Here is a 25,502-nt window from a genome sequence, read left to right on the forward strand (position 1 = left end):
CTTGGCTGATTCAAAGGAATTAGATTCTAAGTAACTAGCTAAGGCTGCTGACTTGTGGGTTGCCAACAGGGCTCCTCACAAGGATTCAGGGGTAACTCAGAAAAAGGATGAGGGAAATCAGCCAAAGAAAGACAACAAAGAGAATTAAAATAATTCCAATTCCAAAGAGGGCCACAAACAAAATTCTAAGGGTAAGCCCCAAGGGAAACCTAATCAGGCTAGTGTACCTTCTGGTCCCAGACCAGAAGGAGGTCAGAACAAGCCACCATTCATAAAGACATTTGAAAAATGTTATGTTTGTGGCTCTACTGATCATGTGAAAGGGGATCCCAGATGTAAGGGTAAACCTTCAGGGGTCCACACTGTCTCCTTAGCCTTCACTCCAGAGGAGGAAGTACATATGGCCAGTGGAAACTTTCAACTACTAGCTGATGATCCCATTGGAGTCTCAGCTAGTGTATATTTAGTATCTCTAGTGTTGTGGGAACAACAGAATTTAGATGTGTATAATTCTATCCCTCCTAATACTAAAAAGTATTATAACGACAGTGTCCTAGTCAATGGTCAGGAGACTCCTGCCATTAGAGACACTGGGGCCAGCATAACTGTGGTGGACGAATCTTTTTTCAAGGTGGAGGATGTTGCTAAGGCACCCAAACGCCTCACCAAGTTAGCTGGAGGGCCTGTGCAGATGCTTCCCCAATTACCAGCTCTCATCCAGTGCAATGAAATGACTGTCAGGATACCTGTGAGTGTACAATCTGAAGTACCAGGAAGGGTGCTGTTGGGCAATGATCTGAAAGACCTGGGAGTAGTGTCAAGTACTCCCAGACCTCCTAGTAAGATATTACAGGAGCTTACCAGACCTGCAAGGGAGAGGACCTTGAGGGGCTCTCCTGAGGAAATGATAGAGAAAGAAATCACTCCTACTCCACTGGAGTTACTAACTGCTATTTCAAAGCAACCAGAAGCAAAGGGGAAACCCAAGACTTCCAAAAAGAAACCAGCAGAAAGCACTCCAGTGCTGCCAACCAGGAGATCTCCTAGGTTAGCAAAAATCACACCTGTGGTTCCTCCTCCAGCTGAGGCTGAGAGTGAGGTACAACCCTGTGTGGTTGAACTAGAATCTGAAGATTCAAATCTAGTGGGAGGCCAGGAACTCATTGGAGATCTTGACCCTGTGGACCATCCTGAGCTGCAGTCTTTACTGGCAGAAGGTGGACCCCAGAGGGCAGACTTCAGTAAGGGACAAAGAGAATGTCCAACTCTGGAAGGTCTTTGCCACCAGGCAGCTTCTCAGTTTGAAGGGCAAGAGCCTGGGAAGTATAGGTTACACTGGGAAGATGGCCTCTTCTATGGTGAACCAACCGAGTCACTCTTTGGGGACTGCAAGAGACTTGTAGTACCCCAAGCAAACCGACTCCAATTCTTGCAACTAGCCCATGAGATACCTTTGGCTGGTCACTTGAGCTTCAAGAAGACCAAGGAAAGGCTCTCTCTCTACTTTTATTGGCCTAAAATGGGGGATGAGGTAGATAAATATTGCAAGAGTTGCCACACTTGCCAAGCCTCTGGTAAGAGTGGCTCCAAGAACGTGGCACCCCTGGTGCCTCTCCCTGTAGTGGGAGTACCATTTGAGAGGGTAGGAATCGACATTGTTGGTCCCCTTGATCCTCCAACTTCTTCATGCAATCGGTTTATACTTGTTGTATTAGACCATGCTACTAGGTTCCCTGAAGCAATTCCTATGAGGACTGTTACAGCTCCGGCTGTAGCTAAGGCCCTCCTTGCTATTTTTTACCAGGGTTGGGTTTCCTAAGGAGGTAATATCCGACAGGGGGTCAAATTTTATGTCCCACTACATGAAGGCCATGTGGAAAAACTTTGGAGTTACCTACAAGTTCTCAACAGCATACCACCCTCAGACAAATGAATTGGTAGAAAGGTTCAACAGAGCCATGAAGAGCATGATAGGAGCTTTAGAAGACCCTCTTAGAAAAAGTGGGATCTTTTACTGCCATGCCTTCTCTTTGCATATAGAGAAGTCCCTCAGGAGGGAGTGGGTTACAGTCCCTTTGAACTTCTCTATGGCCATCCGGTCAGAGGTTCATTGGCCCTGATCAAGGAGGGGTTGAAGAGTGCTCCTTCCCCCACGCCAGTCAGAGTCACTGACTATGTGATAGGACTCCGGAGGAGAATGTCACACATGATGGCTGAGGCAAGTGATAACTTGAAAGCAGGTCAGGCTCTGGTCAAGCATTGGCATGACCAGAAGGCCAACATGGTTGAGTTCGCTCAAGATCAGCTAGTTCTTGTTATGGTCCCAACAAGGCAGATGGCCGTGCAGGACAAATGGATGGGACCCTTCAAGGTTGTGGGAAAACATGGAGAGGTGAACTATCTGGTGGACTTAGGCAATCCTAAGAAGGCTCCTAGAGTCTTTCACATCAACCGTCTAAAAGCTTATGTCTCGAGACCAGAACTGGGAGCTTTGCTTCTAGCTTCAGCTCAGGAGGAGGAGAGTGAACCTCTACCTGACCTCCTCAGAGGCAAGCCTCTAGATGAGAAAATAGAAGGAGTTAATCTCTCTTCTAATCTGACACCTGAGCAACAGGAGGAGTGCAAGGTTTTGTTGAATCAATTTGCCTCCCTGTTTTCTCTAGCACCAGGCTTGACCCCTTGGGCCAGCATGATATTCAAACTGGTGACTGTTTACCTGTCAAAAGCAGGGGCTACAGGATGTCAGAAAATGTAAGAACCGACATCAAAGGAGAGGTCAACAAGATGCTTGATCTCGGGGTAATAGAGCCCTCTACTAGTCCATGGTCTAGTCCAGTTGTGTTAGTACCAAAGGCAGGATCCAAGGAGTTGAGATTCTGTGTGGACTATAGAGCTCTAAATGCAGTCACTAAGACTGATGCCCATCCTTTGCCAAGGACAGATGAGCTGGTGGATAGACTTGGTTCAGCCATATTCCTCAGCACATTTGATCTCACGTCAGGCTATTGGCAAATAGCCCTGACTGACCATGCCGAGGAGAAAACTGCATTCTCCACCCCAGTTGGCTTTTACCAATTTAAGGTTATGCCTTTTGGATTAAAGAATGCACCTGCTACATTCCAAAGGATGGTTAATCAGGTTCTGAATGGGATGGAGGACTTCTGCATGGCATACTTGGATGACATTGCAGTGTTCAGCCCTACTTGGAAAGAACATGTTGACCACCTAGGATAGGTTTTGCAGGTTCTGCAACAGGCCCATCTGACCATAAAGGCAAGCAAATGTCAAATTGGTCAGAGTAAAGTGGTCTACCTTGGGCATGAGGTAGGAGGTGGTGAAATAAGGCCTTTGCTCAGCAAGATTGAAGCTGTGCAAAATTGGACAACCCCTTCTACTCAAACTCAAGTGAGAGCCTTCCTAGGCCTCACTGGGTATTACAGGAATTTCATTGAGAACTATGGATCCATAGCTTCTCCACTGAATGCAATCTCTTCTCCTTAGTTCCCTAGAAAGGTCAAATGGAATGAGGAGTGCAATCAGGCCTTTGAATGCCTGAAAAAAGCCCTTTGTCAAGCTCCAGTTCTCAGAGCTCCTGACTACCACCAACCCTTCATTGTACCGACAGATGCTTCCAATATAGGTATAGGTGCAGTACTCAGTCAACTGGATGAGAAAGGTAGGGAGCACCCCATTTGCTTCATCAGTAGGAAACTGAAGGAACCTGAAACAAGGTGGGCAACTATTGAGAGAGAATGTTTTGCCATTGTGTGGGCTTTGAAGAAGTTTAGACCATACTTGTATGGATCTACTTTCATCATTCAAACCGACCACCAACCCTTGAGATGGTTAATGCAAATGAAAGGGGAAAACCCAAAACTACTAAAATGGCCAATCTGCCTCCAAGGGTTTGATTTTACCATTGAGCACAGGTCAGGATCTCACCACCAAAATGCTGATGGTCTCTCTAGGATGTTTATAACCGACTAGAGGTAAGAGACTCATCCAGGAGTGGATTAGATCCTCCTGTCCCTTAGTCTGGGGGGGGGGGGGGGCGAGTGTTAGGGAGAATTCTCGTACTATTTTGTTTGTTTGTTTGTTTGTTTATTATTTATAGCGCGCACCAAACCCAAGGGTAACCGGGCGCGTTGTTCAAGGATACTTTAAACTTTACAGGTTACGCATGCTTACAGATGGTAGTTATACATAGTAGAAATTACATAATGCAGGACAATAGGGAGAATATACATTGTGTATAATATAGACATATAGCATAGTATATACAGGAAATATGCAGTAGGAAGATAGAGAGTATTTAATTATGTACATAGTATGACTGTAGGTCAGTAGTTATATTGGTTTAGGGCGGGACTATCGGTCATTTTCTTTGATCCAGTTGATGCAGTTAGATCTGAAGAGGGCGTAGGATTGGGTAGATCTCAGGCCGGGCGGGAGGGAGTTCCAAAGCTGGGCAGCTTTGACCGGGAAGCTGTTTCCTCCGGCCGTACTTAGTTTAAATGGGGGGATCACTAACTGGTTGGAGTATGCTTCTCTGGTGGGTCTGGTGGAGATTTTTCTGTTGAATCTAGCGGCTAGGTATTTGGGTGCTAGATGGTTGATACTTTTGAAAGTTAGAGAAGCTGTCTTGAGTTTGATTTTGTCCACTGTGGAGAGCCAGTTGGATTGTCTTCTAGCTTCTGAAATATGCTCCCTTCTTGGAATTCCTAAGGCAGCTCTAAGAGCATTGTTCTGAAGTGTTTGAATTTTTTGCAACGTATGTTTATTGGCCCCTAAGTATAGTGCGTTGCAATAGTCCAATTTCGACAGCACTAATGCTCGAGCAAGGGTTAGGCAGTTGGCAGTGGATAGGTATGGTTTTGCGGCTCTAATCAGCTTGCAGGTATATGCGGTACTGGATGCCATTGCGCTCACCTGTTTGGTTAGGTAGAGGTGGGAATCAAGGTAAAACCCTAATGTTTTTACTTTTTTTGCAACCTTGATAATATTGCCGTCTATGACGAAGGAGGAGTATTCTTCTTTTAATCTATTGATGTTTTGTTTGTTCCCCAGTATGATAAGTTCAGTTTTGTCATCATTCAGGCATAGCCCGTGGGTGGCCATCCATGCCTGAATGATGAGATAAGTCTTGTTCACCAAGGCCAAATCTTGTTCATAATCCCCTGAAAGTGGTATGAGAATCTGAGTGTCATCCGCATAGTTAGTGTAGGTAACACCCAGATCATCTAGATCATCGAACAAGGGCTTCGTGAAGACGTTGTACATAGTGGGGGAGACACAAGAACCTTGTGGGACTCCACATGTGATGGATACAGGGTCAGCAGCAGCAGAAGTAGAGAAGACTCTCATAGTTCTACCGGTTAGGAATGATTTAATCCATGCGATGGCATGTGTGGAGAAATGGGCAGCTGTTTCAAGGTGGGTGCAGAGCACATCATGATCCACCAGGTCGAAGGCTGCAGAGAGGTCCAGCAAGAGGAGTAGGGCCATCTTTCCAGAGTCTCTCAGCTCATCAACCTGAGTTTTAAGATCGATGAGCGCGGTTTCAGTTCCGTGCTGGGGTCTGAAGCCTGATTGTCTTGTGCCTAAGAGGTGGTGCAACTCCAAATGTTTTTGGATCTGTAGGTAGGCTACCCTGTCTAGGATTTTTAATAGGAAGGGTACCGTTGTGATAGGCCTGTAGTTAGTCGGGATGGATGGGTCCAGTGTTTGTTTTTTTAGGAGGGGGAGGACCCAGGATTGCTTGAGGTTATCTGGTATGGTGCCTGAAGCAAAGGAGGCATTAATAAGCTTAGAGATGAATGGGGAGAGGTCTCTGGCCGCGTCCTTTATTAGTTGGGCTGGGCATAGGTCGCCTCGGCAATTGGATGGCTTAAGTGAAAGTATTATCTTTTCAGTTTCGAGTATAGTTACTTTCGAGAAGTTAAATTTATAGTCAAGTTTAGTGCTGATTGGTGGTTTGCCTCTTGGGTTAGTTGAGGGTGGAATATTCTGTTTTTTTATCTCAATTTTTGTTTGGAGTGTGGCAATTTTGTCATTTAGTGCTTTTTGGATGTTCGAGCACCATATTTTATTTTTGTCACAATTATCTTGGACAGGAATGGGGTTTTCTAGTTCCTTTAGTATAAGGAATAGTTCTTTCATTCCAGATTTGGCCTGCAGTATTCTGTTGTTGAAGTTATCTCTTTTTGCTTTCTTTATTTCATTTTTGTAGATCTTGGAGGCATTGATGAGTGTAATTTTATTTGTCTCTGTCGGGGTTAGTCGCCAAGCAGATTCGCATTTACGTTTTTCAAGTCTTAGAGATTTAAGGTGAGGAGTAAACCAGGTGTTTAGGTGGGCTCTGGGCTTGCTCTTTCTCAGTTTCAGTGGGGCAATAGTATCTAGAGCTGTAGCCATAGAAGAGTTGAATTCATTTACTAGTGATGAGGTATCCAATGAGTCAGGTAGAGAGTTTAATCTAGGGAGGATGAGTGGTAGCAGTTTTTCTGTAGTTATACGTTTTTTGTTTCTGGTTGGCAAGGGGGGAGCCAGCGCATTTTCAATAGGTAGGGCCAAGTTAACATTTAGGAGGAAAGTTATCAGTGCATGATCAGTCCAGATTTGTGAGGTGATATCGACAATCGTTGTATTGCAGTTATAGTCAGCAATCCAGTCAAGTATACGGCCTTTTTCGTGTGTGGGTTGTAGGATTTTTTGGGAGAAGCCTAGTTCTGAGATGACATTAGTGATATTAGTTGCTTGCTAACTATGGCTATTGCTTGCTTACTATGGCTAATTTCCCTTACCTATAGAGTCCCCCAGCAGCTTTGCTGGATTTGAAGGGTTTGTTCTTTTTACCTGCAAAGAGTGAGACTCTTTTTCCCACTCTTAGGCATTTCTGCTATGTGTGTTCTAGGCTATTTTTGTGTTTAATGCCTATGGGATTTTCTCTCCCCCATAGGAACCATCTTTATTCACATGTGTTACACAGCACCCTCAGTGCAGTGACACAGGGGTGTCGTAGCGACCCCCAAACATAGACTCCATACCCTGTTACTGACTACTGTCTCCCAGGGCATGTAAAGTCCCCATTTACTTTACTAGTCAATTTTTATGAACTTAACCAGTACAACCTATCTTAATATGGAAGTACTGGAAGGGGTTAATAGTTTTTCCCCTATGTTCATTTTCGAGGGGGTACCTTAAAGACCCTCTCTCTAAAGTTTCTGGCTGGTGGCAGTGGTTACTACCAAAAATATTCGACCGCAAATATTTCCCTATGGAATTTTCCCATTGTTCGAGGCTACAACTTTTTCTGACAGCCTCTAACATACTGCTGGTGCATTTTAAAATTAACTTTGCTCCGGTAGGTTTTATTTGCCAGAACTTTAATATAACTTCTTTCTCGTGTCTTTCTCTATGATCCTAACCCAGGTGGGAGATCCTTTGTTCGTCCGTTTGGCGGGCTTCTGCCCAGAAGCCCTCCTCCCGACGCCACTGAGTCTGGGGTGGGTCCATTGTGTGGGAGGGGGAGTAGTACCCCTGGACAGAGTTGCCGCAGCAACTCAGGTCGCACTCTAACCTGATAGGCTGGAGGGTCTCCCGCCAAGATGACCACTCCACTGTGTGAGTGACAGCTAGGCTGTATGAATGGGTCTCTTTCTGCATAAAAGCAGGGTCCTGAGGACTGGAAGAGCAAGATGTTGCCACTGGAACTACGGAACCGAAGAGGAGAGAAGCCAAAGACCCCTGCAACGACTACCACCACCGGTGAAGCCCTGCTGCAGCGTGTCACCACTTTTCTCCACACGACGAGAGAAGATCTTCTTCTGAAAGAGCCTTCTTCCCTTGAGCTGGTGGGGCCAACCAGTTTGCCAATCGCCTTCCCGAACCTGCTGTGGTCGAATCGCCAGTGCCCCGCACTCGGAGACCGGATAGTCAAGCAGCTATCAACCCGGACCGCGATTAAAAGGAGCGTACCTTTTAAACTTCGTTTGGCAGAACCGCGGCTGGTTTCATCCCTGGGTAGTGCAGTACCTCAAACCTTCCTCCATGACGAGAGTCCCTCTTCCTCTGCTGGATCACCTGAACTGCAGGAACTACCAGGAACAACCGCCACTGCATGAGCCACTTCTTCATTTTTAAGGTACATTGTTCCGCCAGGCCGCCCTTTCTCCGCGGTAGTGCTAAAGGTGTTTTAAATCCTTTTCCTACCTGTTGGGTTGGCCGCTCGTCTCTCTTAACCTTGTCTTTCATTTTCTGCATCCACCTTTTCAACATCGTTAACCAAAGACTTGACTCCAGCTAGAAGAACATTTTGCTCCTGGGCCCTTGCCCTGTACCACTAACTCTGGCACAGGCCTACTGACTCTGGTCACATTTGTTAGACCTGCTTTCTCGAGATTGATTCTCCATTCGAACTGTGTGGTGCAAACCTTTCTTATAAGTACCCTTTCCTTCCCATTGCATAATCATTGTGAAATGCCATTTTGCTCAGTTTTCATTTGAAGTATTGCCTATCTTGCTGAACTGGTTCACAACTGATGGGAAGTGTTGCTAGGGTGTATAAGAACCTATTTCTAGATAACTTGTGTTTTCCCTCCCTTGCGAGAAATTGCTAGAGGATCCCTTGTGTGTAGTTGTCACTGTGCCTTTTTGCTCAGTTTTCACTCTGGTTCACTTGGTCTACAATTTATATAGGGAGTGTGTATATTTTTCTATTGACTTAATTTAACTTGCTTGATACTGTGATACATGTGTTTACTTAGAAGTGTATAAAATAAATATATATCTACTTTTGAACTACAAAGCTTTGGTCAGTGTTTCCTTGTGCCATAGTACAGTAGGCCTATTGTGTAAACCCTGAATACTGCTCATCTCCCTCTTGAGATAAGTCTCACTGCTCAGCCACAGCTACCAACTAAATCTTTGTGGTATAGACTGATACTAAAGGGGATTTATTGCTCTCACCTGTAGTCCTAATCTGGTGTAGTGCTCCCTAAGGGAACTGCACTGGATTCTGCCTAACACATAACCAATCTCAAGAGTCAGCCAATCCAGCGTGAGAGAGGGCAGGAGCCCCCACCAACCATCCACGGCACACTGAGTTCTACAGCGTACCTTCGGCAAAGCGACAACGAGGCATCGAGGCATCTAACCACCCATCGTACCCTATGATGAGAATCATCCACTGATCCATGCCTGGGCACCAGATTACATTTATTTCTGCCTAAAATCCACTTATCTCACCTGCATTTTCGTCCAAAGCCGCAGGCGCCGACATTGCCTTAATCCAAAATGTCCGGTACGATGCGGCATGGAAGCGAGGCTGATCTTCCCTTTGGTTGCTAGGCAACGTGATTATTTTTAAAGTGGTATATCAGCCGGCGGACGAGCCGGCCATTTCCAAGGCCATTATAAAGCCCTTTTTGCCCCTGTTCGCCGCAGGAGCCGAGGATTTAACTGATATTATTGATCATCGTAGTCGCATTCAGGTAACTTCCCATAATATCACCACAAGTGGTCTGGCCACCTTTCGAGGCAACCATTGATACTAGCCTGCCGTCCCTTCACTGTTTGTGGCTGCCATAGGTATAACGCCTGCACAGCGGTCTACTTCACGCCCCGCGAACATTCATTCACTGAACGCGCCTCTATCAGTATACTGACTTGACTCAACCTTGCCGCGAATGGCTCCGACGCACTACTGCGCGCCTCACAGATTATAACTGGCTCCCAATACTACCCTTGGCGATAACTTACACACCATGGTTAGCATACTTCGTCTTCTCACTCTCGTAATTCAACTCTCCTGGATCGACAATTGTTCATGCAACACTGCCTCGATGGAGTTTCCGATAGACACAAACTTAAGAATTACTTCAAGCCTACCCCTTTCCTACCTGCACTGAGTACTGCCAGTCGGGACTTAAGTATAAGGCCAACACCTTTCCTTCCTAACCTACATATTGCCTCATCTGGGAATAACAATGATACCACCACTATCCCTACTAATGACATTAATACACCCAACTTATCTACAGGCATAACCACTTGCCACCCCGATATCATTGACAGAAATAATAGACTTAGAGCTAGGCTCCCTATGGGCTATAGTCAACCAGTCAATCAAAAGCCTAAGACCATCAATCAACCACCCACAAAATACTCTGGCTGAAAAGGGAACAGAAAAAGACTTCACTGCAAGCCTAAAGAGACTCCGACCAATAAGAACCCCCTCATCATCCAGAAACATCCCATAAAAGGGGCACTACTAAATGCCTTGTCCCTGGTGGCACATGCGCCTGAGATCGCTGACACTATTTTGTCTTACAATCTTGACTTCATTGCTATAACGGAAACCTGGCTGCATGATGCAGCGGGCCCGTCTATTGCTCTAGCAGTCCCTGAAACCAACTCTATTCTTAGAGCTGATAGACCTAATTCCAAAGGAGGAGGCACCGCCATAATCTTTAGATCCTCACTAGACATGAGAATTGCCACCTCGTCTCTGGTCGCTTCATGCGAATCCCTATCAGTCAAATTCCAGACCTCACCTAAAAGTACTATCACCTTCCATATTATATACAGGCCCCCTGGTCCCTTAGGATCATTTGAAGAAGACATCTCTGCAGCGGATAACACTAAACTCACAGCGCAAATTATTATCTTAGGTGACTTTAACCTCGGTTACAACGATCCCAAGGATTTACCTGCCACATTGGTAGATAATGCCTTGGCAGAACACGGCTTCCTACAACCCACCCATGAGAAAGGTAGGACACTCGACTGGGTAGTGGACCTAAATTGCAATATCATAAAAAGGAGTCATCACCCACCCCTATTAAGGAAAGACCACCACCTCCTCTCCTTTGAATTTAGCATCAACAATCTAGAGATGTTAAAAAGCCCTGTTGCACCACTTTGTCTCACAAGAAACAAACGCAATATAACAGCAGAGACCATCCTACCGCTAGTAATCCCAATACTCAATGCTCTACCTCCTACCAGTGAAGCGAATTTGATGGTAGATCTGTACAATGAATCCATGATCAAAGCCTTAGATACTATCGCCCCACTAAAAATGGGCAGTGGGAAACCAAGAGCACATTTGAACTCTTGGTTCACCCCTAAACTTAAACTACTGCGCACAGAAAAGAGGAAATTCGAAACACTCTGGAAGAACACTCCATCTACTGAGAACAAAACCAACCTAGCAAATATCACTGCTACATACAAAAGTGAGATCATCCGTACAAAAAAGAAACCTTTAATAATAGGATAAAACAAGCAAGCTCCAGTTCCAAAGAATTGTTTAATTTCCTAAGAGAGTTGGAAAATCCTAACCCACCTGCAGTCTCCTGTCTCAAGGATAAACCTTGATGCACCAGCATCCAAAATGCACTTACCAATAAAATCTCTGGCCTCCAGACTAAAATAGCCAACAAACAACGCCAAATAACCAACAGTAATCTACTCAGCCCGACCAAAACTGCCCCTACTAACCTTGACTCAGGCTATAAATTCACTCATATAACAATACCTGAGGTACAAAAAATTTGAGCATCTTTGAAACCCTCTAACTGCAAAGGTGACAGTTGCCCAGCACAGATCATAAAATATGCGGCCAGGGATCTGACCCCTTTTATAACCAAACTAATCAACTCATCTTTCACCAGCAATTCTGTACCAGGCAACTTAAAGGAATCATGGGTGCTCCCATTACTTAAGAAACAAATGTTAGACCCACTGATACCTACAAACTACAGACCAATTACCATGGTCCCCTTCCTTTTAAAAATATTAGATAGGGTTGCATATTTGCAAATCCAAGAATATCTTGGGATCAACAAATTACTTGGATCACGACAATCTGGCTTTAGACCTCAACATGGAACGGAAACTGCCCTTGTTGATCTTAAAAGCCAGATCGACGAACTAAAAGATAAAGGTAGAGTGGCCATCCTACTCCTCCTTGACTTGTCGGCGGCACATTTCTCGAACTCAGATAACAGGACCATGCGGGTCTTCTCCCCCTCAGCAGCTGCCGACCCCATTCCCATCACCTGCGGCGTGCCACAAGGGTCATGTGTGTCGCCTACTTTGTAAAATATCTTTACAAACCCGCTATTTGATAAACTGGACCATCTGGGTGTTACCGACACTAATTACGCGGAAGACACCCAGATACTCCTACCCTTATCAGGCATCTATGACACAGACGTAGCCAGGATTAATGAAATCCATACCATCATTCAGGAATTGATGGTCATCCACGTCCTTTGCCTGAATGATGATAAGACCGAGATTCTCTTGGTTGGATCTCACGCCAACATACAGAAAATCAGCCCAAACTTCTCTAGCATTTGCATAGATGGGAATAAAATACCCATTGCCAAAAAGGTAAAAACGTTAGGATTTTACTTTGATGCTAACTCCAAATTTACCAAACATGTAAATATGACTGTCTCAGCCACTGCCTACAATGGTAAGCTGATCAGGGCATGCAGACCACTTCTATCACCTATTAGTAACCCGGTGAGAGACAATCAGAATGCAAGAGCCATTCTGATTGACTCTCGCCAGGTCCCTACCCGGCCGGGAATCCCTCCATCGGGATTCCACGGACTTCGTTTTCCCTTTCCATGGCGGCGGCCATTTTCTTGGTGTTTTTTTTTTCCCGAAACGCCGCAGCGCCGAAACGCCACAGCGTTTCGGGACCAAAAAAAAAGCTTTTAGTGCCCCGGTCACGCAATTTTTAGCATAATAGCTTCGCTCGGGTCCTTACCTATAGGCCCCGGGGCATTACCTGAGACAGTAATGCCCCCTACGCTCGGGTTCTATTGCTTAAATAGTTGTCTCATTCTAGCTCGAGCTCTTATACAATCCAAATTGGACTACTGTAATGGTCTATACTTAGGTGCCAATAAATCCATCCTGAACAAACTTCAGATTCTGCAAAATAATGCACTTAGAGCCGCCCTAAATAAACCGAGAAGACAGCATATATCATCTACGAGAAAGTCCTGCAAATGGCTCTCCATACAAGACAAAATCAACCTCAAAACTCTTTTACCTCACCCATAAAGCACTGAACCACAGAGACCCACGCTACCTGACTGACAAATTCACCTTGAGATCTTCCACCCAGACCACAAGATCCTCTAACAATTCGTATGTATGAGTGACCTATGTACCTATCAAAACTCTGTAACCTGTAACCAATCCCTCTCATTTACTAGCGCCCAGATACCCACAGGTCAGGCACACTATAAAAATAAAATAAACAAACAAACAAACAGTGATATTGGCGGAGAGAGGGGTAATCAATTTCTCTCATTCTGTGTATATCCCCTTTACATCCTCCTGCATGAGGGGTCTAATGTTTGAAGGTCCTGCCCACAGATCATCATGACCTGCTTTCCTAGAGAACCTTCCGCCCTTGAGGTTTACCACCATAGACTCGAAAAAGTCTAACCTCTTATGGATGGGATGATATCCCTTCTTCATTGCCTCCCTCAGGGTCTGCATCATAGCATTCTGGAGGCTGAGGGAAGAAGGGAGGTTGGGCCGCCATACTCCTCTTCTAGCTCCTCCCACTCCAAAATCTGCTCTTCCTGCTCAGACCATTCCATGCTCATTTCCCTTTTCAATTTTTTTTATCTATTAACTTTGTCTCTTTATTCTTAGTGCCCCAAGGTACTCCCAATGCGAGTGTGTGGGGTGCAGGGCTGCTGAGATGGACGGGAATGCCTTATAAGGGAGCAGCCTTAGCCCTATTGTCCTCGAGGTACTGACTAGATTTGTGCAACAAGTTGGTAAAAACCCTCTTAGCTGCTTATTGGGCCTCAAACCCACATTTGAGACTTTCAAATTGGTTTACGCCTGCTGTCACTATCAAACATGGCGCAGTAATTTACATGCTGTATTAGAAGTACTATTTAATTATCTGATTTCCTGTTCGATGCAGACCGGCGCTCACACTGAGACTATCACCCGAAATAATGGCAGTCTCGAAGCACGCGTTTTAAGTCGCCCACCAGATCGGGTTCTAGTTCCCGTCCGCCGGCCGTCTGTACTCAGCGCAGAAATTATGTAGTGTTGGCACAGCACACCCTGCACTCACTTCTGTCCCACTCTGCAAAGCAAGTGTGGGGCCGGAAACCCCTGGGCTTTCCCCATTCTCGGCTGTCCCCGCCGATTGATTCGCCAGCGTGCCTATGTGTGGGGAACACCTGGTGCGTTTGTCTTGCAACTCACACTCAATAAAGCCTCTATCAATCCATACATTATCAAACACACTCAATCTGGCATAATAAGCTGAACAATTAGCTTATCTGCAAAAACTGTGAGAGAGAACATATAAACACTTATCTTCTGTGAGAGCAGCTAAGAAAGAGGAATGAATGAGCACGAGGTGGGGCTTTTAGGGCCATGGATAGTATGGGCCTTACGGTGGCATGGAGAGGACTTTTTTCATGAGAAACTACAGAACCTCTGTCCAATTACCGACCTATATCACTGCTCGCCTTCCTCATGAAACTGTTGGAAGCCTTGGTTTCTCCCTTACTATCTACATTTCTTGAATCTTCTGCTTATTTTGACTCTTTTCAATTGGGTTTTTGGCCGGGCAGGGGCACTGAATGGGTCTTCAACCTGGCTCGTCTGGTGGATCAGGGGGTGTTGGCCCAGTTGTTTTATTAGACCTGTCAGCTGCGTTCGACACAGTTGATCATCCCACCCTGATCTCCAGGCTGTCCTCGGCCAGGCTGTCTGCCAAGGTCCTTGACTGGTTTGTATCCTTTCTCGCTGATAACTCTCAATCTGTTTCTCTTCCTCCTTTTTGCTCCAGTCCAGTTCTACTGTCCTGTGGTGTTCCACAGGGATCTGCTCTCTCCCCTATCCTGTTTAATCTTTATATTAGGTACCCTTTGTCTCTCATTCTGCGCCATGGCTTCCGTTATTATTCCTGTGCTGACGACACACAAATCCTGGTCTGGCTTGACTTAAATCAAGCTGAGACAGCCACTCGGTTTAGGTGTTGTCTTCAGGAGGTCAGGGAATGGATGACATTCAATTGGTTGAAATTTAACGGCAGTAAGACTGAGGTGTTGGTGGTTGGTACCACCACCACCCTCCTTTAGTGGACAAATGAATGTTGGCCCACCGCACTTGGCCCTCTTCCGGTACCTGTGCCATCTGTGAAAAATGTGGGGGTGACTATCTCCTCATCTCTTACCATGGATGGTCAGGTGGCAGCAGTATGCAAAAGGGGCCATTTTAAAATCTCATACTCAGGAAAGTTCTTCCTTTTGTGTCTAAAAATGGCAGGCTCCAGTGGTTGCTGCACTTGTCATGAATGGCTTAGACTACTGCACCTTGTATTTAGCCCAGCCACGCTATTTGATTAAGCGCCTTCAACTGCTGCAGAAAGCTGCTGCTAGAGCTGTCTTATGGGCCTCCTTCGACACCCACATGACCCCTTTACTGCGGCAGCGACATTGGCTCCCGGTTGAAAAGCGGATCGTGTTCAAATCTCTGTGTGTGGTTCATTGGACATTCAATGGCGTAGGACCTGAATACATTCAGGACAAATTCTTGCACTACACTCCCACTCGTTGTTTCCGCTCACAATCCGCATTTCTCATTGTGGTATCCGCTTTAGATTGATGCGCACTGGCGGTTGTGCCCTCTCAGTGGCTGCCGCTAAGGCTTGTAACGCTCTCCCTTTGCTACTGCGCAAGACCTCTGATCACCTCGTCTTTCGTCGCCTACTAAAGACATTTGTATTCTAAGCTCTGGCTGTTAGGTTCTTTTTCACTCTTTAGCGCCTTGGTGCCTTTGGGCATTTGTGCGCTCTACAAATAAACATAACATAACATAACATAACAACCTCAGATGTTTCATGTTGTACTGTTTGGTTTGTAGTTCTTAAATAATGTTTGTTTTTGCTGCTGTTGAGAGTAATAAAAGAAAGTGAATCATCATCTTGCCATGGGATATGCTTTGCCAGTGCTCATATTTTTCACTTCAGGTTGATATTATCAAGCTCCCAGGTGCATACATGCCAACACACCCAATTTAGGCGGAGACTACCGATTATTTCTTAAAAAAGGGTGCTGTTTTTTTATTTTCTCCCTCCTAAAATATTTGTAACCCCAATTCACTATAATGGTAATATTCACTTCTCCCAATTTCTGTTACAAAATCTTACTCGCAGCTATGGGAAAGTGTGGGCATGTATGCAGGTGTAAACTATATGGTGCAACTCTACAGACATTACTATACACACTACCTGTTCTTGTCTCACTTCACCCCTTATACAAACCTCTACTGTCACAGAGGACTCCCAGTAATTGACATGTCCCTTCATGCCACACAAAATGCAAGTGAATCCCAGGCAGATCAATTACTGTATCGGGAAAACAACCCAGGACATAGAAAATAGGAGTACATACTTGCCAACCCTACTGATTTAAGCAGTAGGCTACTGCTTTTTAAGCAGTCCTACCACTTACAGATTTGTGTGACAGATCCTACTGCTTTTTACAGGGGCAGGTAATTTATGTGACTCTAAGGCAGGCTGCTTGAGACCGGCCCAGGGCAAAGCATGCAACACATTAGTTTGTCTGTGCGGTAAGCGCGTAAGTGATTACTTTGAGTGATGGGCTCAGACCAATCCACTGACCTCACTGCTACATGACTCTGCCCTGCACTCTGGCCGGGACAGGCCTTAGGTGAACAACCCGTGAAGGCAAGTGGCAGAGCGTACCACCATCACACAGCATCTGCATATCAGACGGAGGAGGGTATAAGTCTCCATGTTGTTCATCTTGCACTGCAGGAATAAATATGTACTGCCTGGCTGCTGCTGCAGAGCATTGGCAAACGTTGCCTACCAGCTCTGTGTGATTACCTTCTGTGAAGTTAGGTGATTGAATTCAGCGTTAACTTACCTTTCAGAATTATACATTTTAAACATATGAACACCTTTCCATGTTGTGCATTTTAGAATGCTCCATTGATGCCAACAATGTATGTTTTGCATTTTCCGGTGATGTAATTGTTATGCCAAGTATTATTTTTGAAACTTGAAAAAATCCTACATCTTTTTTGGTATGGGAATGTGAGATTTCCTTCAAGTGATGGTTCCAATGATTTCTGTTGGATGTACCGAATAAAGAACTATGGGTAATGTACAAAGGATTGTGGGCAATATTATTGGAAGGCTTTTGGGTCACATGATCAACGGTTTGTGGGTAATATATGCAGAGGATTGTGGGTAATCTTGTAACAATGTTTACATGCCAACATTCTGTGACCAAAAATCTGTAGGAATCTTAAAGTTTCAAAAATAGTCTGGCGAGGAGGTAATGATAGGAACAGGACGCGTCAGCAGCCAATTGTCATTGAATGAGCCCGCCGCTGCGGGTGCATTCAATGACAATGAGGCGTCTGCCATGCCTTCTGCCACCACGCTAGCTAGAGGAGCCCTTGAAAGAATCCCCCGAGCTGGAGTGGTGGGAGGCTAATGGCGCCTTTTGTCAAAGGAACCCGCGGCAGAGGCGCACATTTAGCCCGCCGCCGTGGGCGCCTTTTACATCAAAAGCCTGCATGTCGCGCCGTCTCCCGCTACGCCAGCTAGGAGGAGCCCTTGAAAGACTCCCAAGAGCTGGCTTGTCAGGGCTAATGGCACCAGAGGATACTAATCATCAGGGTCGGACTGGGACAAGAAATAGGCCCGGACACCCAAAAATGTGGCCCACCCCTCACCTCAAAAAAGTGACTCACCCCTCATCTCAAAAAAGTGGCCCTCAAACCATCATCTGTGAATCGCCTCAATTCACGACTTTACAGAAAATGCTACTTATGGAGGGTTCATGTGTCTGTTACATTACAACACAACTCATAAAATAACATATCTTTGCATACGGTTCTGTGACAGGGTCCACGGCTCAGAGGCGCAGGAGTGGCATGAACCAACCACCCCCACTGCATTTTGGGACCTGCTGCAAGTCGAAGCTTATACTGGGCTCTGCAACACCAGCAGGGAAGGGGGGGTTAGGGTGACAATGGTTGGATACACAACCAAAAAGACAATGCGGCAAACAGATGGTATTTGTCTTTGGCTTATTATTTTTTAATTTGTGAAAGCAAAATGGGCACGATTTGCCAATTAAGACAGCAGAAAGATAACTAGCTAAATTTAGTGCCATGGGTTTGACCAGCTGCCATTTTACAAATCCCTATCCAGAACCCTAGCAAAGAGCACAACAGCTGCCTGGCACTCTATGAAACAGGCTGTTGTGTCCGTGCTGCAAAGTGGACTTTGCAGCTAACCGCTGCATTGATAATCTCGCATTTTGTAACACTATTCATTCACAGTCTGAATATTGGAATTCTGCCTCAGTGGCAGTATACACAGTGACAGGCTACACAGTGACAATCTGCACAGTGAGAAGCTACACGTTGACATCCTGTATGTACAGTGGCAGTTTGCATTTTGGTATTCTGCACAGTGACAGGCTACACACTGGCAGTATGTACAGTGGCAGTCTGCATATGTGTATGCTGTACAACGGCAGTATGCACAGTGACAGGTTACACATTGGCAGTCTGTCCAGTGGCAATCTGCTCTGCATATTGGTATTCTGCATAGTGGCAGTCTGTAGCGTGATAGTTGGCACAGTGACAATATGAACAATCACAAATGGGGACTCCACTCATTAGTTAGAGAACTTTACACTATTAAATAAATATTTAATACATACACAGTTGTTCACCGATGTGCTGGTAGTCAGAAAGGGGTTGGCTCCCTACTCCTATGTCGAAAATACCAATGTGAATGTCTGTACCTAAACAGTATAGAACCCTACCTGCACGCCCACACCTAGTGTGGATACAAGATCCTACTAGTTTTACCCATCCAATTTCAAATGTGTGTGGACACGAAAAAGCATTTCAAGTCAAAATGTAATCTAAACACGCCCTTATGCAACCAAATGACTAATCATTTACATTGCAAGCATTTCACACAAAAGAGTTAACACAACGTAATCACAAAATTGGATGGCGCTCTACCAGAGTGACTAGCCACCCAGTTCCAATTAAACAACGCAAGACGTAACACTTATCTCATTGGGCCTCATTACGACCCTGGCGGGACAGGGTTAACGGCGCTGTAAAAGGTGCCGGCGCCGTCAACCCCGCATGTAAACGGTGCTGGTGCATCCATGCTCCTCATCCCCATTCTGCCCTATGGCACGGCATTACCGCCACCCGCGAATGGGCAATTACCAGCCCATTCAACTCGTAATGGGCCGGTAAGTGCCCATTCGCGGGTGACGGTGCCGGATGAGAGTTCGGCGGTAGCCGTGCCTGTAATGCAGGCACGGCTACCTCCAAACTCGTAATGAGGCCCATTGTCTCTTATTCATCTTTAGGAGTATATACACGTATAATACAGGTTCCAAAAATATGTGATACTATTGACGTACATCCTACGCACAGTGACAAGCTACCCAATGACAGTCTGGGCAGTGGCAATCTGCATATTGGTATGCTGCTCAGTGACAGGCTACACACTAGCAGAGCAGAATGTACAGTGGCAGTCTTCATATGGTGCATAGCACAGTGGCAGTATGCAAACAGGCTACACACTGGCAGAGTGCACAGTGGCAGTCTGTGTTTCGAGGCAGGTACCTGCAGAGCTCCTCAAACAGATGGAAATTCAGTTTTCTTTTCTTCTCCTCGTTCAGGCAGAAGCCGATCCGCCGCCGCCTCCTGCAAGTGAGAATTGCGGAAGACCCTGCACCCGCTTTCCTCCCTTAGGAAGGAGATCGATCCCCGGGAGACAAGGAACCCTTACCCCCCTAATCCGGAGAAAGACCCCTTAAGCAGAATGGAGCCCCAGAACAGAGATCCGAGACTCCTGGGACAGCTCAGTGGCCCTGAAACAACATATTTTATTCCATACTTCCTTTTGTACACGTTATCCCCTCTCACAAGACCCCCGAGTATCTCTGAGCGAGTCCTTGGACCTGCCCTGGCCATGTGCCCTCTGTCTCTCCCACCCGGGACTCCTTCTCAACTAGAGGGCTGCCACACGGCTGGAACCTCCCCTAGAAGGGGTTGTGTCTTGTGTGGCGTGCTCAGAAATTCCCCTGCCCTGCCCCATGGGCGGGCCCAAAGCAAAGCAATTTGCAACTTCAGTTGCAAATGCACACCTCCATGGCCACTTAATTGAATTCACTGGGAGTGGGCCGGGCTGAGGCCGCTCCCAGTGTTTTGTAAATAAACCCTGCTGGCGCCACCGAGCCATGGTGTCACGGCAGTCGGCTCAGGGTGTCTGCTGCACTGAACACGGTTGCAAAGGAAATCAATGTAATTTACGGTACTTAAAGTAACATAAGTTACATTTTTTTAAAAACGGCCCTAGCCGTGGGCAAAAACCGGCCCATGCGTGGAGTTATGATTTCGCCCCAATCTGACCCTGCTGATCATGCTGTGGCGGGCCTCAGGAAGCCAGGCCCAAAAAAAAATAACATATATATATATATATATATATATAACTTTTTTTGTTGTCAAAAATCGGTATTTGTTGCCACTAAATCGGTAGGCAGTAGGACTGCTTAAAAAAAAAAACGGTATCCTACCACCTAAATCGGTAGCGTTGGCAAGCAGTCCCTTCTTAAAATCCCCAATTACTATCTCTTAAAGTACAATGGGCCTCATTACGACCCGGGCGGGACGGGGTTGACGGCGTCGTCAACCCCGTCCCGCCACATTACGAGTTCCCCTCGCGGGTCCCTGACAGCCCGCCAGGTCTGACCTGGCGGGGTGTGCGGCACGCGAGGGAAACACATGGATGCACCGGCACCGTTATAAACGGTGCCGGTGCATCCATGCTCCTCATCTCCACTCTGCCCTGTGGGGCAGAATGGGGATAAGGAGCGCGGCATTGCCGCCACCCGCGAATGGGCAATTGCCAGCCCATTCAACTTGTAATGGGCCGGTAAGTGCCCATTCGCAGGTGACGGTGCCAGATGCGAGTTCGGCGGTAGCCTTGCCTGTAATGCAGGCATGGCTACCACGGAACTCGAAATGAGGGCCAATAGCTTTAATGTGTATTCTGTCAACCTGTGAACACAATAAAATATTGATGAAATTTTTTTTTTCATGCCTGGTATACTCAATAAAGATTGCTATAAAAAAATGTTCTGCATTTTACCCAGAGTTCATTGCACAGTATCTACCTATCAACAGTAATTTGTACAATGCTGTTTCATTGTTATGAAACAAAAAGCCTTTACTCGTAACCTAAACTGAGCGCAAAGGTTTCAATGAAATGAGTGATGACATTTTTCAATGAAATGAGTGATAAAGTTAGCAACCCTATCTTCGAAAGCGTTATAAAACTGTGGTTATCTTCTTTTTAAACATCCTTCTTTATCAACGCGCCCCTGCGATACCTGGGATTCACGTGCACTTCGGGTGGCAGTGATGAAGGGGTATTAGCAGAATTTTTGGCGATCTCTGATGCCCCAGAGATCACATTTAATTTGTCAAAATCAGAACTGCTCCAGTAAGTGTGGATTAAGGGGATGTAGTGTTTACTTGCCCTTAAATTCCACTGTCAGCTGAAACAGGTTTTGCACTTGAGCTCGAACCCACATAAAAAGCAAAGAGTGCACACAATGGCACTTCTATAGCTTAAAGACAGGTACCCTGAACTGCACGCTACACCCCATCACTATTCTTCCTAAAAATGATACAGAGACCCTCGAGTGTGTGACAGAGAGCCTTCAAAAATTATGTGATGCTAACAACTGTTCCACACGGATATTATATCTATAAAGGAAATAGTCTTTGAAGTTAGTATTTTTTTGTTTTGCACGACTACCAGTGCAAGTGCATTTCTAAAACTTCTTGACACAAGTGAGTCCTGCTGTTCTTAAAGTAAAACAGAAAAACACACGAATTTCAACATAACATAGTGTGCAAAGGCCCACTGGTACTATGGCGCACAGGATTGTGGGTACTATAGGACATTTTCTTTTCACAATCTTTATTGAGCACGCGAGGCCTGACAGGATTCCAGCGCCGCTCACTGATCTTCTGGAACTCTCTGACTGACTCTGAGGGGCAGGAAGCGCCTTGCAAGGCTGTGAAGCCTCACAGCTGACGGGATTTCCATATCGGCCTTATTCTCGCGACAGGCGGGAGACAATAACTTACTGTCACACCCCGTGTGCGCAATATTGTGTTCATTTTTAAAATAAAAACAAATACAATAAAAAATATAAACAGCATTTTGCTATTGGATGCGAGGAATTAGTTAGAGTAGTTAGTATTATTCAATGAAAGTAAGGGCACGCAACACAAAGGCCAACATGACGCTCACCGGACACTCGACCCCACGCCAACATGGCGCTCGCGCACACTCCACACACACGACAACATGGCGCTCGCTATCACCCTGGGCCGACATACATTCTATCCTCATCACACTCTAGTGCTCCGCCCACGTGTCACTTCTGGGGCCACGCCTCAAGGACAGACAGGCAGAACATGGCCCAAACCATGCCCTGCCCTCTCATAGAGTCATAGCTCCCAACCTTTTAATCGCAGATTTTCTTTTTGGCGAAGTTACTAAGAGTACACCCCCTGCAATCCCACTGACAGCCAACAGAGGACCTCTGCAGGCCGTTTTAAAACCAAGATGTAAAAGAAACCATGGACTCCATCTTTTTCCTTCTTATTAGGATGACTCCAGAAACCCGAGCTGGTGATTTCCATCTATTAAGATGATGTTAGCCAAAATAAGCACCAATCAGCCATCCACCTCCACTAGATCTCATCCCACTTCCCCATCTCCCAGCACAAACTGAAGCAGGAACCTACACTGTTCATCCACCACCCCTCAGGGCATCTGCAGGTCTTCACCCACAAAACCTATCAGGAGTAGCCCCAGAACCCTTCTTTTTTTTTTTGTAAAAATATCTTTATTAAGTGCTTAAAGATGATACAAGGGTAATAAATTCAATTCAATAAGAAGACTTTTGTGGCAATTACATTCCCCCCTCAAAGCTGAAGGGGTAGTTTCAATTTTACTTTGGGCATTTGGGTGGGTACATATATACATAGCTCTCAACTCACACGCTTTTGGTGGGTGTCACCCGCCTTGTAAACAGCTGACTCACCCGCCAAGCCTCCTGCACGCCCATTCATTTCAATGGGCCTCTCACCCGCCAAAAATAAAATCGGGTGTTTTCACCCGCCTTTGCAACACAAATGGTTGAGAGCTATGTATATATTTTCTTTTCAGAGTCTGTGAAATGTTCGTGTTTTTACCTGAGTAGGCTAAGAGTTCCTTTTTTTTTTTTTGGGTGATTGCCCGGGCTGGGGGTTTTACTCAGGTCCACCATCTTCCAGGCTGTCCTTGATTTCGTAGTCTCTTAGCAGGCCGTGGACCATCCAGCAGCAGGCTTCGGTTGTCAGCAGCTCATCATTGAGGACCAGGCATTTCCTTGCATAGAGGAGAATGTTCTTCAGGCAGCAGAGGATCCTCCAGCAGTCCTGGATTGCCTCTACTGTGTGGGTCTGTGCAAAGAGTCCATACAGCACAGACTGGTGTATAATGTCTTGGGGCGGGATGTGAGCACTCAACTCAGTGTTCAGGGCCCTGCGCAGTTTCCTTGCAAAGGGGCATGCCCAGAAGAGGTGGTACGCTGTTTCCTCTGCCGGGCACCCCCTTGGGCAGCTCCTGTGTGGGCAGAAGCCCCGCCTGTTCATGAATGCTCGCACAGATAGTGCCCCCCTCACCGTCAGCCAGGCAATGTCCTTGTGAATGTTCAGGAGTTTGTTTGATGCCACATTTTCCCACACCTGGGTAACTGTGGCCGCTGGCAGGTCCTCAATGGGGTCTGTGGTGTCTTGGGTCCTGATCAGGTTGTGGATTGTCCTCGGGTTCCACAATGCAGGCACCACCCCCTGAAGGCCAAAATCTGCGATGAACTTTTCCATCTCCCTGTTGTACCAAGGGAGTGTCCAGTTGTACGGGGCCGTGTTTTCCCACTTGTCCCAGCCCAGCCTCCTCCATGTTGGTGTGAGGAAGAAGCGGAAAAGGAGGTAGGCTGAATGGGTCTTGTTGGCGTTGCCCAGGGAAATCCTGACGCAGGTGCAGGCGAAGCAAGCCCGCAGTCTTTTAGGGAGGTCCTGGATTCCTTTCCCTCCTTTGCACGGTTCCTTGTACATGGATGATCTCTTAACTCTGTCCATCTTTGAGCCCCCGACAAAGTGGAAGACCATGGCGTTGATGGCCCGCGCCTCACTGGCTGGGAGAGGCCACGCTTGGGCCACATACTGCAGGACAGGCAGCGCATCATTTCTCAGCACCAGAGCCTTCCCTTCCATGCTCAGTTTAAACATTACAGACCTTCTATACCTCCTATACCCGCCAGGTGTAGTGCATGCGAACTAGAGATATGCTGTGCATTAGAAAGAAAGAGAGAACTGTACAATTTTTCCACAGATCATATCATGGAACATTATCTTGTTATCACTGTTGCAAGCTAATCATGCTGTCATTATTACAATAAAACAGGAGGACATGCATATTTAAACCTAATTGTGACGATGCAGATAATGTGCAGAGGACCATGGGTAACATCGCGCAAAGGATTGTGGGTAGCACTGAGCTGAGGCATGGATGCATTTGTGTAACAATCTTTATTGATCACGGGAAGCATGGCAGTAGTTCAGGCAGTTGAACAAATGAACACACTGGCCCTCATTACGACCCTGGCGGAAAGGGGTTTACGCCGGCGTAAACCATGGCGCCCCTTTCCGCCTGACTACGAGTTCCCGTAGCGCCATGGTGATTTTTACGCCTGCTTTTTGCAGGCGGAAAAATCCATGGCGCTACGGGACTTGTTGTTAATTACGCCACCGTAATTTACGGTGGCGTAATTAACGCCTTCCCCACTCCCATTATACCCTATGGGGCAAAAATGGGAATGGGGAAGGGTAAATGGGGATTGGGGACTTACCGCCCCGCCAAGGTCGGAATGGGGCGGTAAGTCCGCCAACCACCATGGCGGAGTTGGCAGCTTTGCGCCATGGACCATGGTGCAAATTGCACCATGGTTCTCCGCCAGGGTCGTAATGAGGCCCACTGACCCAGATTTTCAAAAAAGTAACACAAATGAACGAAGTGCAGAGGATGACCTCATTTAATTTGCGTTATTTTTAGAAATGCGCAGTTTACTTTTTTGTCAAAGGTGACCTGGCATTTCACGAGGGCTGATTGGCAGCAGAGAAGATGCGCTGGCCAGTCCTCTACCATACTTTGCCCCAGTGGTGGGAGTGTAAAAAAAAGAAAACAAGCATTGGCAATGCCAATAGTTTCGGCATATTGCAGGAGTTGCAGGGGCACACACTCAAGGAGTTTATGTCAAGTTGTGGGACATGGTAGGCATGGACCGGTTTGAACTCTATGAGGAGAA

At 46.3% G+C, this 25,502-nt stretch overlaps 1 long non-coding RNA gene across 1 annotated transcript in view; it reads right to left on the reverse strand.

The window, feature by feature from the left end:
- LOC138489819 (uncharacterized) overlaps positions 1-20,097 on the reverse strand; it is a 122,895-nt gene extending 102,798 nt beyond the window's left edge. The window contains exon 1 of the long non-coding RNA XR_011274925.1: positions 19,699-20,097. This is a non-coding gene — a long non-coding RNA (uncharacterized lncRNA). The remainder of the gene's footprint in view (positions 1-19,698) is intronic.
- Positions 20,098-25,502: the final 5,405 nt, after the last annotated feature.

The sequence above is a fragment of the Ambystoma mexicanum genome, chromosome 9 (assembly GCF_040938575.1).
Source record: "Ambystoma mexicanum isolate Mex_15411 chromosome 9, UKY_AmexF1_1, whole genome shotgun sequence".
Lineage (NCBI taxonomy): Eukaryota > Metazoa > Chordata > Amphibia > Caudata > Ambystomatidae > Ambystoma > Ambystoma mexicanum.